The 13,389-nt window shown below is 34.8% G+C and overlaps 1 protein-coding gene across 8 annotated transcripts in view; it reads right to left on the bottom strand.

Moving 5' to 3' along the window:
* Positions 1-13,389, bottom strand: part of CDH12 (cadherin 12) — a 1,140,321-nt gene that overhangs the window by 133,734 nt on the left and 993,198 nt on the right. The window contains exon 1 of one of the 8 annotated variants that reach the window (XM_025388396.1): positions 10,539-10,797. The exons of the other annotated variants lie outside the window; for them this stretch is intronic. The gene's annotated coding sequence lies outside the window, so the exon portion shown is untranslated. Of the gene's footprint in view, positions 1-10,538; positions 10,798-13,389 lie in introns of those variants that run through there. 8 annotated transcript variants of the gene reach the window in all.

Below are 13,389 nucleotides of genomic sequence, written 5' to 3' on the forward strand. Positions count from 1 at the left end.
TTTTTTTTTTTTTTTTTTGAGACGGAGTCTAGCTCTGTCGCCCAGGCTGGAGTGCAGTGGCCAGATCTCAGCTCACTGCAAGCTCCGCCTGGGCAACAGAGCGAGACTCTGCCTCAAAAAAAAAAAAAAAAAAGAAAAAAAAAAAAAAGACCGACCTCAATAGCTCCACTTCTAGAAAGTCATTTCCATATGCTGAGAGTGTCTTGTTTCCTGTCTCATTTTCCACTGTCTCTTCCACAAATCTGCACGTTAACATCCAGAGAGTATTACTGCTTTATTTATGTATTTATCTATTTTTTAATGGAACGTCAGAACCTACAATGGAGCTTAGTATATAATAGGTACTTAATACATGTCTACTGTGTAAGTTAATAAAGGAACAGATAAGTCTGGCTAAGAAAATACTTTTGATCAAACTGATGTTAGAAGTTTTCTTGTTTTTTTTTTTTTTTTTTTGAGACGGAGTCTAGCTCTGTCGCCCAGGCTGGAGTGCAGTGGCCAGATCTCAGCTCACTGCAAGCTCCGCCTCCCGGGTTTACACCATTCTCCTGGCTCAGCCTCCCGAGTAGCTGGGACTACAGGTGCCTGCCACCTCGCCCGGCTAGTTTTTTGTATTTTTTTAGTAGAGACGGGGTTTCACCGTGTTAACCAGGATGGTCTCGATCTCCTGACCTTGTGATCCGCCCGTCTCGGCCTCCCAAAGTGCTGGGATTACAGGCTTGAGCCACCGCGCCCGGCCAGAAGTTTTCAATCAAGCCTTTGGATGTCCTGATTCAGCCACAAGGCTCAATGTCAATAGTTACAATATCAATATCCCATCAATAGTTATGGCAGTGATGACACTGCTTTGCTGTCTGTTACAGAAATCAATGGAGCAGCTTCAAATGAAAAATGTCTAGAGAAATCTTAAGAGCAGTGACCAAAGAGTGCAATAAACCATTTACTAGAATTTTGGCAATCCTGACACCTCAAGCCATGCTAAGTCTACAGAAGAGTGTACAATTCTACTTTCCATTACCAGGTAGAGCATGAGCTTTCATAAAAGGAAGGACTACATTGATTCCCATTAGAAAAATGGATATCATGTGTGGAAAATCCATTACAATAAAGTGTAGAACTTATTATAGCAGTTCACATTATCTGAAGGCAAGTGACCTTGAATATTGATTATTTCATAAACTCAAAGGCACGATGATGCCACATGTCTTTGCAATACTTGCTGAAGTGCTTATGAATCCACATGAGTAATGATAGAAATAGCGTCTGTCTACAAAGCAGAAATAACTGTACACATTATATTGTTTAAATATTCTTAGCTAATAGAGAAAACTTTGCGTATGAGACTCTGGTTTCATATTAAGGTTTTGTTTCTTCTGTGTTGCCATGGTTAAATGCTGCAGTAATTTAGGGTGGGATTTGGGTTAGTAATTGTTACAAAAATAAAAGACTTCGAAGCCTACTTGTTTTGCAAGATTCGTTGTAATGCAATTACTCAAAAGCAGGAGTTTACTGTAGCTAAATGTAGGAGTTTACGGTAGCTAAATGAAAATTAAACTTTATTATATTTCAAATGCCTTCTGATCCAAATTCTCCCAATACATTTATTAATGAGATCAGTTTCTTCAAATACTAGTAGGTATTTGAAAAATATCATCTCTACCAAAAATACAAAGCAAAATTAGCCAGGCATGGTGGCACAGCCTGTGGTCCCAGCTACTTGGGAGGATGAAGTGGGAGGGTCACTGGAGAATGAGAGGCCTAGGTTGCAGTGCTGATATCCTGCCACTGCCCTCCATCTTCTTTAATACAACTTGGATGACAGAGTGCGACCCCATCGAAAGAAGAAAAGAAAGAAAGAGAAAGAAAGAAAGAAAAAGAAAGAGACAGAGAAAGAAGGAAAAAAGAAAGAAAGAAAAAAAAGAAAGAAAGAAAGAAAAAGAAAGAGAGAGAGAAAGAAAGAAAGGAAGGAAGGAAGGAAAGAAAGAAAGGAAAAGAAAGGAAAGAAGAAAAGAGCAAAAGAGAGAGAGAGGGAGGGAGTGAGGGAGGGAGGAAAGAAAAAAGAAAAGAAAAATATCTATGTTGATATTCTGTCCAAAAAGACTAACTGTACTGAGAGTTGCTGAAATTATACTTTGATGGATTTTTCCATTTTCCTTTCACATGCTATCAGATTTTTACTTCATATGGTTCTCTCTCAAGAGTGGCTCGTAGGATTTGCATTTGAAGGAGATACATTATGGTAATCATTCTCATGATGATTTACATGTTCACACTATGAAAGAAAAAACTTCAAAAGTTGGACAACAGTTTCAAAGCTCACTAAAAACAAATTAAAATATACATGTTATTACAATTTCATAGGATAATTGTTTATTAACCACTTTTACATTTTTAGGTAGCACATTAAAAGAAAGAAAAGATAAGAGCCATTCTATCACTAAAATATAATTTTGATCCCTACTACAGGGAACGTTGAGCTTAACCTAGTACCTCCACAATAGATGCAGATATCTGGAAGACATTTTTGTTACTTATAGCAGTGAAATATGTCTGATGCTATTTTAAAGTATGCATTGAATGACAAAAGTTGAATTAACTATGCTGTTATTTCTAAGTAAAAGCTATGGCTCTTAATCAATTAAGTCATTATTCCCTTATGTATCATGAGGCTTCTCTCATTATACTAAAAGTATTTTAAAAAATATTTTGGTCAATATATCATTATGTGGAATTTTTTATATATTATATGTATTTAAAGCTTTCTAGTTGTAAGCCAGGGATAAAATATAGTGCAGATTAAAAAATAAAAAGAGATTAAGAGTTTAAGGGGGAGTGAATTATAGCTAGATAAGATTACCCATGAATTTATTTTATGACCCAGCCAAAGAGATGGAAAGGAAACCTAATGAAAAGCGGTCGACACAAGAACAAATTCTTCAGGAGCTCAAGAGGATTCAGAATATTTAAGTCATGAATTCAATTAATATTTAATTTAACAGGTAGATTGGAAACTTAGAGAATGGCAATTTTGCCTGGTACAATTACAAATTATAAGTGAGTGGTGTTAAGAAAGAAGCTGTGAGAAGATAAATTTCAGGAAAGGTTCTGATGTCCTTGCTCATACTAATTCAGCATCTGGCCACAGAAGTCCACCTGGCAATCTGGAGTCCAGAATGCTTGTTGGGACTCAAGTTCAGTTCCAAGTTATCATCTTACTTCTTACAGCACTGAACCTGGGGCCACATTCAGGTAGAGCGTGCACTGACTTTGAAGTTTGAATAGCAGTTTGGTCCATTCCCTGAATTGTACCCTGCTGAGTACCTATGGCTCAAACAAAGTTATATTTCCTTCCAACTATCTTACCCTTCAGTCAACACTGCTGCTATCAGTGTTATCTTTTCTATAGAATCTGTTAGTTTCCTTCTACTGGAGCCATGCTTAAAATTATGTCTTTCTTCTAGACTGTGACATTAGGGCACTAAGCTCTTGTCTGTAGATGGGGATCATCCCAGCACTGGCTGTTCTATATACAATGCTCTTCCACCCTTCCTTCCTTCCTTCCTTCCTTCCTTCCTTCCTTCCTTCCTTCCTTCCTTCCTTCTTTCCTTTCTTCCTCCCTCCCTCCTTCCCTCCCTCCCTCCTTCCCTCTCTCCCTCCTTCCCTCCCTCTCTCTCTCTTTCTTTCTCTCTCTCTTCCTTCCTTGCTTCCTTCCTTCCTCCCTCCTTTCCTCTCTCTCTTTCTTTCCCTCCCTCCCTCCCTCTCTCTCTCCCTCCTTCCCTCCCTCTCTCTCTCTTTCTTTCTCTCTCTCTCTTCCTCCCTCCCTCCTTTCCTTCCTTCCTTCCTTCCTTCCTTCCTTCCTTCCTTCCTTCCTTCCTTCCTCCCTCCCTCCCTCCCTCCCTCCCTCCCTCCTTTCCTTCCTTCCTTCCTTCCTTCCTTCCTTCCTTCCTTCCTTCCTTCCTTCCTTCCCTCCTTCCTGGCATTAACTCCTTGTGAAGTCTAAGCAATAGAAAGTAGAATCCCAGTGCACCCCAGCTCTCAGTACTTTTGATCATGAGAGAGAAAGTTTCATGGAGTCAGGGTTTATCCATTTCTTGTTCTAAAGAGTGAGATTTTGCACTCAAGTGCATAATTGAATCATCCATAATTTCCAGAGTACAAAAACATAGGACACTTCACCTGTGTTTCTAGTGGCTGTCTCTAAAGTTACGTATTTAATGCCAGGGCACCTCTTTAGCTACCCCTTGGGGAGAAAAATAATATCTCAGTTTTTTATTTATAAGCCTTCTATTAAGTGACCACTGTTTTAGCAGCTCACACTGCGCTATGCACAGAGAATATAAGCTATAAAAATGAAGGAAAAAGAGAAATGAAAAAAAATTGTTGAAACATAGTATTCAAAAAACTTTATTTTATATGATTTCTTTTGGGAAACTCAGAAAATACTTATCATTTGCAACTCTCTCTTCTTTCCTAAAACAGGAAAGGAACTTAACAACATTTATGGAGCTACTACAATGCGTCAAACATTGTGCAAAACATTTTACATGCATTCTTATATTTAATGCTTAAGCCTATGCTATTTTCTATTATTTGCACCATTTCTGTAAATGCAAAACTAACACCTAGATGACGAAGTGGGTTGTCCAGGGTCACGACTTTTAGTAAGTGGTGGAGCTGGGACAAACTCAAGCAGTTGACACTAAAACCACTGCTCACAGCCACTACCCTAGTGCCCCTCCAGGGAACACAGAAGTTCTTCATAATATAACTAAGCTGTTTTATTTTGTTTGTTTGGCCATTCTTGGTACAACATATTTTTCCCATTTCTTTTTTAAATTTGGAATCGAGCTTTCTAGAAATACACTGCTCATTTTTGTTTAATTAAGTAACCAAACAGTCTATTTGGTTAAACTTCATATTATTTTTATATATTAGTTTCTCCGATACAAAATGGTTACTAATGGATCCGCATATATGATTTCAAATTACCTGAATACTTAAAAAGTATGCAAGGAATTTTCCACAGTAGCTACACACACCTAAGATCAAATATGCATAATACGTATTGAATCATGGATCTTTTTTCTTTTGTTCTTATTAATATCATTTAAAAATATAGCACCATTGTAACTCATATGTTGACACTCAGCAAAAGTGGGAAGAAATCAGTCTAATACCCGGGCTGTGACTGTAGATGCATTTTGATATTTTATGATGTATTGATTGGAAATTCAAGATAAATAGTAAGTGTTTTACTAAAACAAAAAGTAGATTACAAAGCAATATTTGTAAAGATATATCAAACAATATTGCCAGCATTTAATTAAGAAGCAATGTTCAGGTTTCAGTATTACCATTTTAGCATCAGACAGTTATTGTCAGTGAATTTCTTTGTTATGCCATTATAAATTAAGCACTGATGCATCATGATGATTCTCCCATTACTGGAAATCACATTTTATCTGAATTTATTCTCATGTCCAAATGATTGTGACATATATTTAATTTGTTTATTGCCATATGCACAGCCACACACAGAGGATGACGTAAAGCAATCATGGAAATGATCAAAAAGATGTATTTTTATTGCTTTATCAGTATTTCAAATTGAATTATTAATCAGACAAAAACAGGTTATTTGAACCAGACATAAATTGGCTGTATCACTCTCACAATTTGGCAGATGTCTGTGGGTCCCTTTTATAGTACAACTACCACATTTATTTGCTTTAAAAAAGTGATATATTAGACAACATTCTATGTTTTCCCTTTCTAAATATATTCACTTAATTTTTGAAACTACCTTATGGAGTAATAACATTATAAAAGGCCCTTTTTTTTTTTTTTTTTTTTTTGAGATGGAGTTTCACTCTTGTTGCTCAGGCTGGAATGCAGTGGCTTGATCCCGGCTCACCACAACCTCCGCCTCCCAGGTTCAAGCGATTCTCCTGCCTCAGCCTCCCGAGTTGGTTGGGATTAAAGGCATGTGCCACCATGCATGGCTAATTTTTGTATTTTTAGTAGAGACGGGGTTTCTTCATGTTGGTCAGGCTGATCTGGAACTCCCAACCTCAGGTATACCGCCCAGATTGGCCTCCCAAAGTGCTGGGATTACAGGCATGAGCCACCGTGCTTGACCAAAAGGCCCTGTTTTAAGCACATTCCTTGTTTTAACAAATTTAATTCTCACAACACTATGAGAAAGTAATTGTTATCTATATTTTACAAGTGAAGAAACTAAGGCAAATGAAGCTATATGTAATTTACCCAAGGTTGTACAACTTTAGATTTAGCTTACTGTAGAGTTAATTCCAGAGCCGCTGTTCTCAATTACTATGCCACTCACCCCTTAGTTTACAGAAAAATGGTTATATGCCTGTTGAATTGGGTAGCTGATAGCATCACCTTTTAGCTTCAAAATGGTTCACTCTTTCAGTAAAGGATTCATGCAAGCTCACCGTATATGGTCAAGCACAATTTGTAGATAGCAAATCTGAGCCCATAACTCAGATAATATAATTTTGTATTTTCCTATCTTGAATTTGAGTTGCACTTGTGTATTGATTTATATGAGTTTGCCAAAAAATGCCTTCATAGCACTTAAAGGAATAATCTTTTGCCAGTTTAGGATATTCTCTTTTTATGCAAATTTTGTTTTTATAGAGCTTTAATTATGTTTCTTGTTTGCGCCCTATTTGTCTCTACTATATCATCAGTGCTTTCCAAAGACTCAATGATATCAGTATATTATTAAATCTTATTTTTTAAGTAGTTCTCACACCAGTTCTCCATACACCTTCTTTCCTTCACTTCTTTATTAGACAGGTACCTCTGCTGTCTTCATGTCACCTGTAATTCTTGCTTGCTTTAGTTCTTTATTCTGAAAAGAAGACCCTAGTATATCTTCCAAACATATTTGGATAGTATATTGTATGCGAACTTCCTTGAACTGGTTCTTGGAATATATTGGTCATTTGGCTGAAAACAAAATTTTTGGTTAAGCACCGTTTTTATTTGTAACATAAAATTCATTGCTCCATTTACTTCTAGCGACTGTGCTCTCTGGAAGTCTAACGTCACTTTGATTCTCCATTTAAAGTGACTTGTTCCATTTGTTTCTTCACTTCTTTTGTTCTGATTTTGTAAAAATGTTCTTTCTTCCCTCTGAAATTTTGGAAAAAGTTTCTTCATCTTTGGTATTCTCATAGCTAAAATTAAGTAGGTTTTTTTTTTTCATTCATTATCATGCATATTCACTGGGTGAAACCGTTAATCTGCAGCTTGTATGCTCAGATGTGTGAAATCATCAATTTTACTCTTCTATCCTTTTCCTGGAATTCTTATTCTCATATTCTCTTTGTCATTTTTCCTTTTTATTATTTTTCTTTTATTAGTTTTTCTCATATATATAAGGAAAAATAATAAATAAATAGAACAAAACCTCAAAGGGTTATATATACTTTTTATATATATTTATATATTTTATATATTTATATATACATTTTTTATATATTTATATATAAAACCTCAAAGGGGGTATATAAAACTCTTTGAGGTTTTGTTCTATTTCTTTAGAATATACTTCCTTTTTTCCATTAACGTCTCTTCAAATATTACATATAAGCACTTAATCCCTAATTATTCAATTTTTCTGATAGATATAATTTTACTTTAGATATAAGTGTAATTTGAATCGTCATAGATGTTGGGGAAGTGGTTTAGGTGTTTTTATCGATCTTTTATTACTTATCTCTCATTCAATATTTGTTTTTCTGTTTTATAATGTAGTTTTCCTCAAATGTATGATGATCTTTGGTTTTTGTCACTTCTTGTAAGATGGAACAATGAAGCAGTTGGCTATGACTTGGGGCCATGACAGTCGTGGAACCAATAGTCTGGTTAGTTTCCTCTAGTCTGCCATGCAAATTTTCTTATTATCAACGTGTGTTGTGATATGACAATATCAGTATTTTATCAATATCCATATTTACATTATAAAATTATTTAGGATTTTCAGACTCATTCACTCATATAAATTAATTAAATTCTTTATTATTTCTGAGCTTGACAATATCTGAGAAGACTTTGCATTTATGTGTCCATTTTATCTTTATCTCTCCACTTTAGAATATCTCCCTGATGATAATTCTTTGAAACTCCCTCTTTTACTCCTTCTTTCACTTCTTACTGATATTGTTTTCAGACACTATTTTGTATGATTGATAAGAAGTTTAAACACGGTGTTTATGATTCAGTTGATAGTGATGGATAAAAATTTAAAATGCATGAATATAATATCAAAGTTATAACAAATTTAATATTATAAGAAACTAACTGAAGGAGAAATTAATTCTGTTTCCAAATGAACATCAACAGTGACTTGAAATACTTCTGGTGAATAGACAGATCTTCCTCCTATAGTTAAAATCTGGCTGCCTGTGACTCTCTTCGCCCCAGTGTCCCATTCTTCCTTCTGGAGACACTGTGGATCCACAGCTTCCATATTCACCTCGAACAATGGAAAATCAGCTATCATTTTGCCCTTTCACTTCTTCCAATTGAATATACCCCCTTCTTCAACTGTTCCTTGTATAACATGATTCACACCAGGGACTTTTTGGAGTAGCCCTCCAGGTCCTTGATAGATGACTGAAAGTGCCTGCTGGCATCTAGAAATGAATGATTGAGTTGTAGAAGAATCACTACCAGGTTGCGTGAGGCCACAGTTTAGTATGGACGTAGTCAGAGCCTGGGTAATTCATTGTTATGAGAGCACAACAGCTAGGAATTCAAATACTTTTGAGCAGTGCCAGGAGTAGATAGTATAAGCAAGAATTTCCCCAAATCCTGTACTTTTTTTTTCTTAGCTCCAGGTTTTCTTTCACCTCTTTCCATTAGCACTAATTAATAAGACAGTTCACTAAGCACTTGATGTAAACAAAAAGTCTGAGAGTATAAGACAAACAATAACAACAACAACAACAACAACAACAACAATACAGTTACACTAAGAAGGGTCTGAAAAGACTGCTACATTAGCCAGGTCTGGGGTAATATCATGCAGGGAAAAAATTTGGTTGCAATATGGTGCAACCAGAAGTTAAGTTCTGCAGTGAGGTCCACCACATTGTGTACCAAATCTAAGAAAGGACCAAAGGATATATGCTTTTCTCTCCTTTCCTCCCCATACCTTTAAAATATAAGTTCAGATGATTAAAATGTAATTTCTTCACATGAAACTTAGAGACTTACTTTTCAGGCTTTAAAAAGATGACTAGTATATCATATCAAACAACTTACCTGTTAGCTCATAGAGAGACGACATCACTAATAATGCAGGGAGATAAACAGCATCTACTTTGAATTGTTCCTCAGTTGAGGAAACAATTTGCAATGTTTTCTCACTTCAAAGAAGTAATAGCAGTAGGAGGAATACCTAGTGTAAATGATGAGTTTATGGGTGCAGCACACCAACATGGCACATGTATACATATGTAACAAACCTGCATGTTGTACACATGTACCCTAGAACTTAAAGTATAATTAAAAAAAAAAAGAAGTAACATGTCTTCATAGAAATTTAAATTCACTCTCAATTCCAACATGTGGAAGCTATTTGTGATAATACTTTTAAAGTTTGTATTGTTGTTCCTACATAGATTTAAGTAAATTGAGATTATACTCTTTGTACTATATTGTAACCTGTTTTTAAAATTTAACAATATATAGTGATAAGTGTTTCGTTTCTACCTATTATTATTGATGTGCTTTTAATAAATACCTATTTTATGAAATAAATGATTATATTAGTTTTTATAGCTAGTCCATTATTGATGCTACTCCAGTTGAATTTAAGCTTCTCCCATTATAAATAAGGGCATGCTTGTATATACAAATGGTTGCAATTAGAAAATTAGAAATAACCTATCATGTTGCTGATATAGTAATTTACTTCTAAAGAAAGACTAAGTCCTTAAAATAGAAAAGCACATAGGATTATATATTTCTGATAGGAAAAATCATATATTTTAGGTGCTACTCATATTTTTAATTCAGAAAACATAAGATCAACATGCTGCATGATACATAATGTTTTTATATTTTATAATTTAAACCGAGTTTCAATAAGGGAATGATAAAAGTGATGCCAGTCTTTTTCAAAGAAATATAATTTGAACATTAAAAATGTTTACTCTCTTAATTTCCAAACCAATAAAAAAGTGTAAGAGTTATTTTTCCTGTATCTATTATCATTATTTAGCAAAACAAAGTAGGGAGAAGGGAGAGGTGGTATCTGGCTCACTGCAGGGGGATTATTACAATTTAGATCAGGAGGCCCCCTAGTCTGTGGACACAGTCCCTGACCTGTCACTGCCAGTTTTAGCAAAGCTGTAGTTGCCTGCACCTGTAAAGAGAGAAACAGACACTGCCTTTGTGGGGCTTATCTTTTGAAAGAAAAATATATTACCAATTCAATGTTCTGAAGCTAGACTCCTGAAGCTGTTTTCACAGAAGCGAAGTGAAACAAAATATTTTACCTAAAGATGCCTCTTTCCAGTCTGTGTTCGCATGTGTGTGGCTTTGATAACACAGCTTTCCATGCCATCAGTATCTTGAATGCTGAACAAAATCTGAAAGTATTCTCCAGTTCTTTGGCATTCTAGACATCTCGAAACAATATATGGGGTTTTGTTTGTTTTCTTTCTTTTGCTGTGGGAAGTAACCATGTCCATAAAAACAATACTACTATTTCTCAATATAGATGATGAAGAGCTGCCTTTGCCTAAAACCTTCTTTCTCTTAGCATCAGAGAGCAGAGCTGCTTTTCTTAGCATATAAGCTACCCCACACTGGCAATGTTTGACTTTTATTGCTTACAGAATCAGGTAAAAAACATCAGCTGTAGCCTAAGACACTTCCTTCTTACAACTATATTTAACCAACAAAATATAAATCTCAAAGCTTCATTCTATGTTTCAAGAAATATATAAAACAAATTTAAACGACTAACACTTAAATGAATCAGCTTCAGAAAAAATTCTGTTTTTCTCTTTGCAAAGTGTAGTAAATACACTTGTGCATGGGTGTATGTGTATGTCTTACTTGTATTTCTGTCTTTTGTCAGGATCTTAAACATCTATTGTACTTTAATTGTTAAGATTTATTTCCCTCACTCATTTCCCTATCCTTAGCACCCAGCATAGCATCTACAACAAATATTTAATCAGTGGTTGCTTAAAAAACAGCATATTGAATGAATGAAACTCTTAAATCTTTCTTCTATGCTAAAAATGTGTAGAGTCAATTATTTGGTATAATAATTAATGGAAAATAAGAAGAGTAAAAAGAACCCCAGAAAGTCAATTATTTGTTATAACAGCTACTGGAAAATAAGAAGAATAAAAAGAACTACAGCCTTACTTTCAGCTAATTATTTGGTCAAGAAAGGATTTCAATTGGTATATTTCTCATGTGATTTCACTATTCCACCTTCTGCTCAGTTTCAAATTCAATGGAGGGGGATAAAAATAAATATGTGTTTTACATTTGTTTATTTACATGTGTATGTTAACAAACAAGGACCTGTCCTCCACCCATTAAAGCACAATTTTAGAGACAGAGTGATTCTACATACGTAGGTTTTGCAGCAGAGATGCATACAAAGGACAAGCATGTTAGGATTCTCTATATATTTGAAAAGTAAAATAACACAATAAAGCTCATTTTATAAAATGACACTAAAAACATGAGGATGCTGTCAAATTTAGATTGGGATAGTAAGTAGTAATAGTTAGAATTACAAAGAAAGAGCAAAAATAGAAAATTTAAAGAAACATGTCAAAACAAGGAAGCAAGTTGAAAGGGATAAAAATTAGATTTTCTACAATTGGCATATAGATTATTAATGTTATCCAAAATACATAAACCCCATTACGTCTTCATAGAATGCCAACTACGTTGTCAAAATTTCAATAAATGATGATAAGTCTAAAATTGATGAAATGTCAATATATCTGACATACACTTTTCCAAAGGAATGACCCACCAGATCTATCCTGAGTTGTTTATATAAATCCTAATTGCAATTTATAGTTCTGCAGTAACTTCATTTGTGATCATTTATTTAAGATCAGCCTAACATTTGAGATAAAGTAGAATTAGAAAAAGATTAAGAGTTCAGGAAAATACACTTCTAGAGTTTCGATACTACATTCTAGTCCCCCCTTTTTACATCCAACAAAGTCAATTTACAGCTGTCGAATTTTCAGACCTTGCCCTATTTTTGGAAAATTCAACAAAGAAGTATTAATATTGCATCTTTCATAGGCTTAGAATTTTTTATTCAAAAGGTATTTAAGATAAAATCTCGTTTAACTCTCCATTACAGAGATGACAAAAGCAGCTAGAGATCATGAAATGAATTACACACATCACGTGGCATATACTATCACAGTTGGGAGAAGAAATAAAGTCCCTTCATTCTCAGTCCAATTCTCTTTCCTCTGAACACACACACACACACACACATGCACACATACGCACATACACACACAAAACTCACTTTAGCAATGTTTCTTACAAATCTTGTTAGCAGATTAAACAAGGATCAGAGTTAATCTTTGGATTAAGTCATCTGTGTTTGGATGTAGCCAAAGTAGTTGAATTTATCTCTATAGGAGACAATCAACGCTTTCTACAAGCAAATCAATATCCCAAGGTTACAGTTTCTAATTGTACTTAATTCTCCTTGCTAAATGTACCTTATTAATTATTTTGAAATGAGGGGCAAGTTTGTGGCTTGATCAAATCAAAACTTCAAAAGAAGAAAGGCAGGAAGGAAAAGAGGAAGAAAAATACAGAGAGAGATAAGACAAGAAAACTAGGAAAGGCTCCAAATCTATGCTTAATTGTATTCTCCTGAACCTGTTCCAACACTGTGCTGAGGATTTTAGCTGATCATGACTGCTATGCCAAGCTCATGTAACACGTTCAGTTTTAAATCCATTATAGTATCTTGGGCTTCAGGTTAATAACATCATATTTACATTCTGATCATTTTCAGTAAAAATAAGAATAATTACAGATCCGAGCTGCATGTGGGGAGTAAAAGATGCACAACATTTTTTAAATGCTCTCTGAGATAATGCTAGTAATTCCCTTTGGTTTTATTTATTAACTGATATGCAATTCTTGATGAACAGCATCTGGTTTAGTTATGTAGACGTTTGGCAAGGCTCAGAATGATATGGTTATCAATCATGGTGATGAGCTGTCTTGTTGTTTGATATGAACTTTCCTAGAATGCAACACAACTTCCTGTAAAGAATCCTAGAACTCTAGGGTAGATGGTGGGTTTAGGGTGGTGGCAGGAAAAAGTAAAGTATTTCA

This window comes from Theropithecus gelada, chromosome 6, assembly GCF_003255815.1.
Source record: "Theropithecus gelada isolate Dixy chromosome 6, Tgel_1.0, whole genome shotgun sequence".
Taxonomy (NCBI): domain Eukaryota; kingdom Metazoa; phylum Chordata; class Mammalia; order Primates; family Cercopithecidae; genus Theropithecus; species Theropithecus gelada.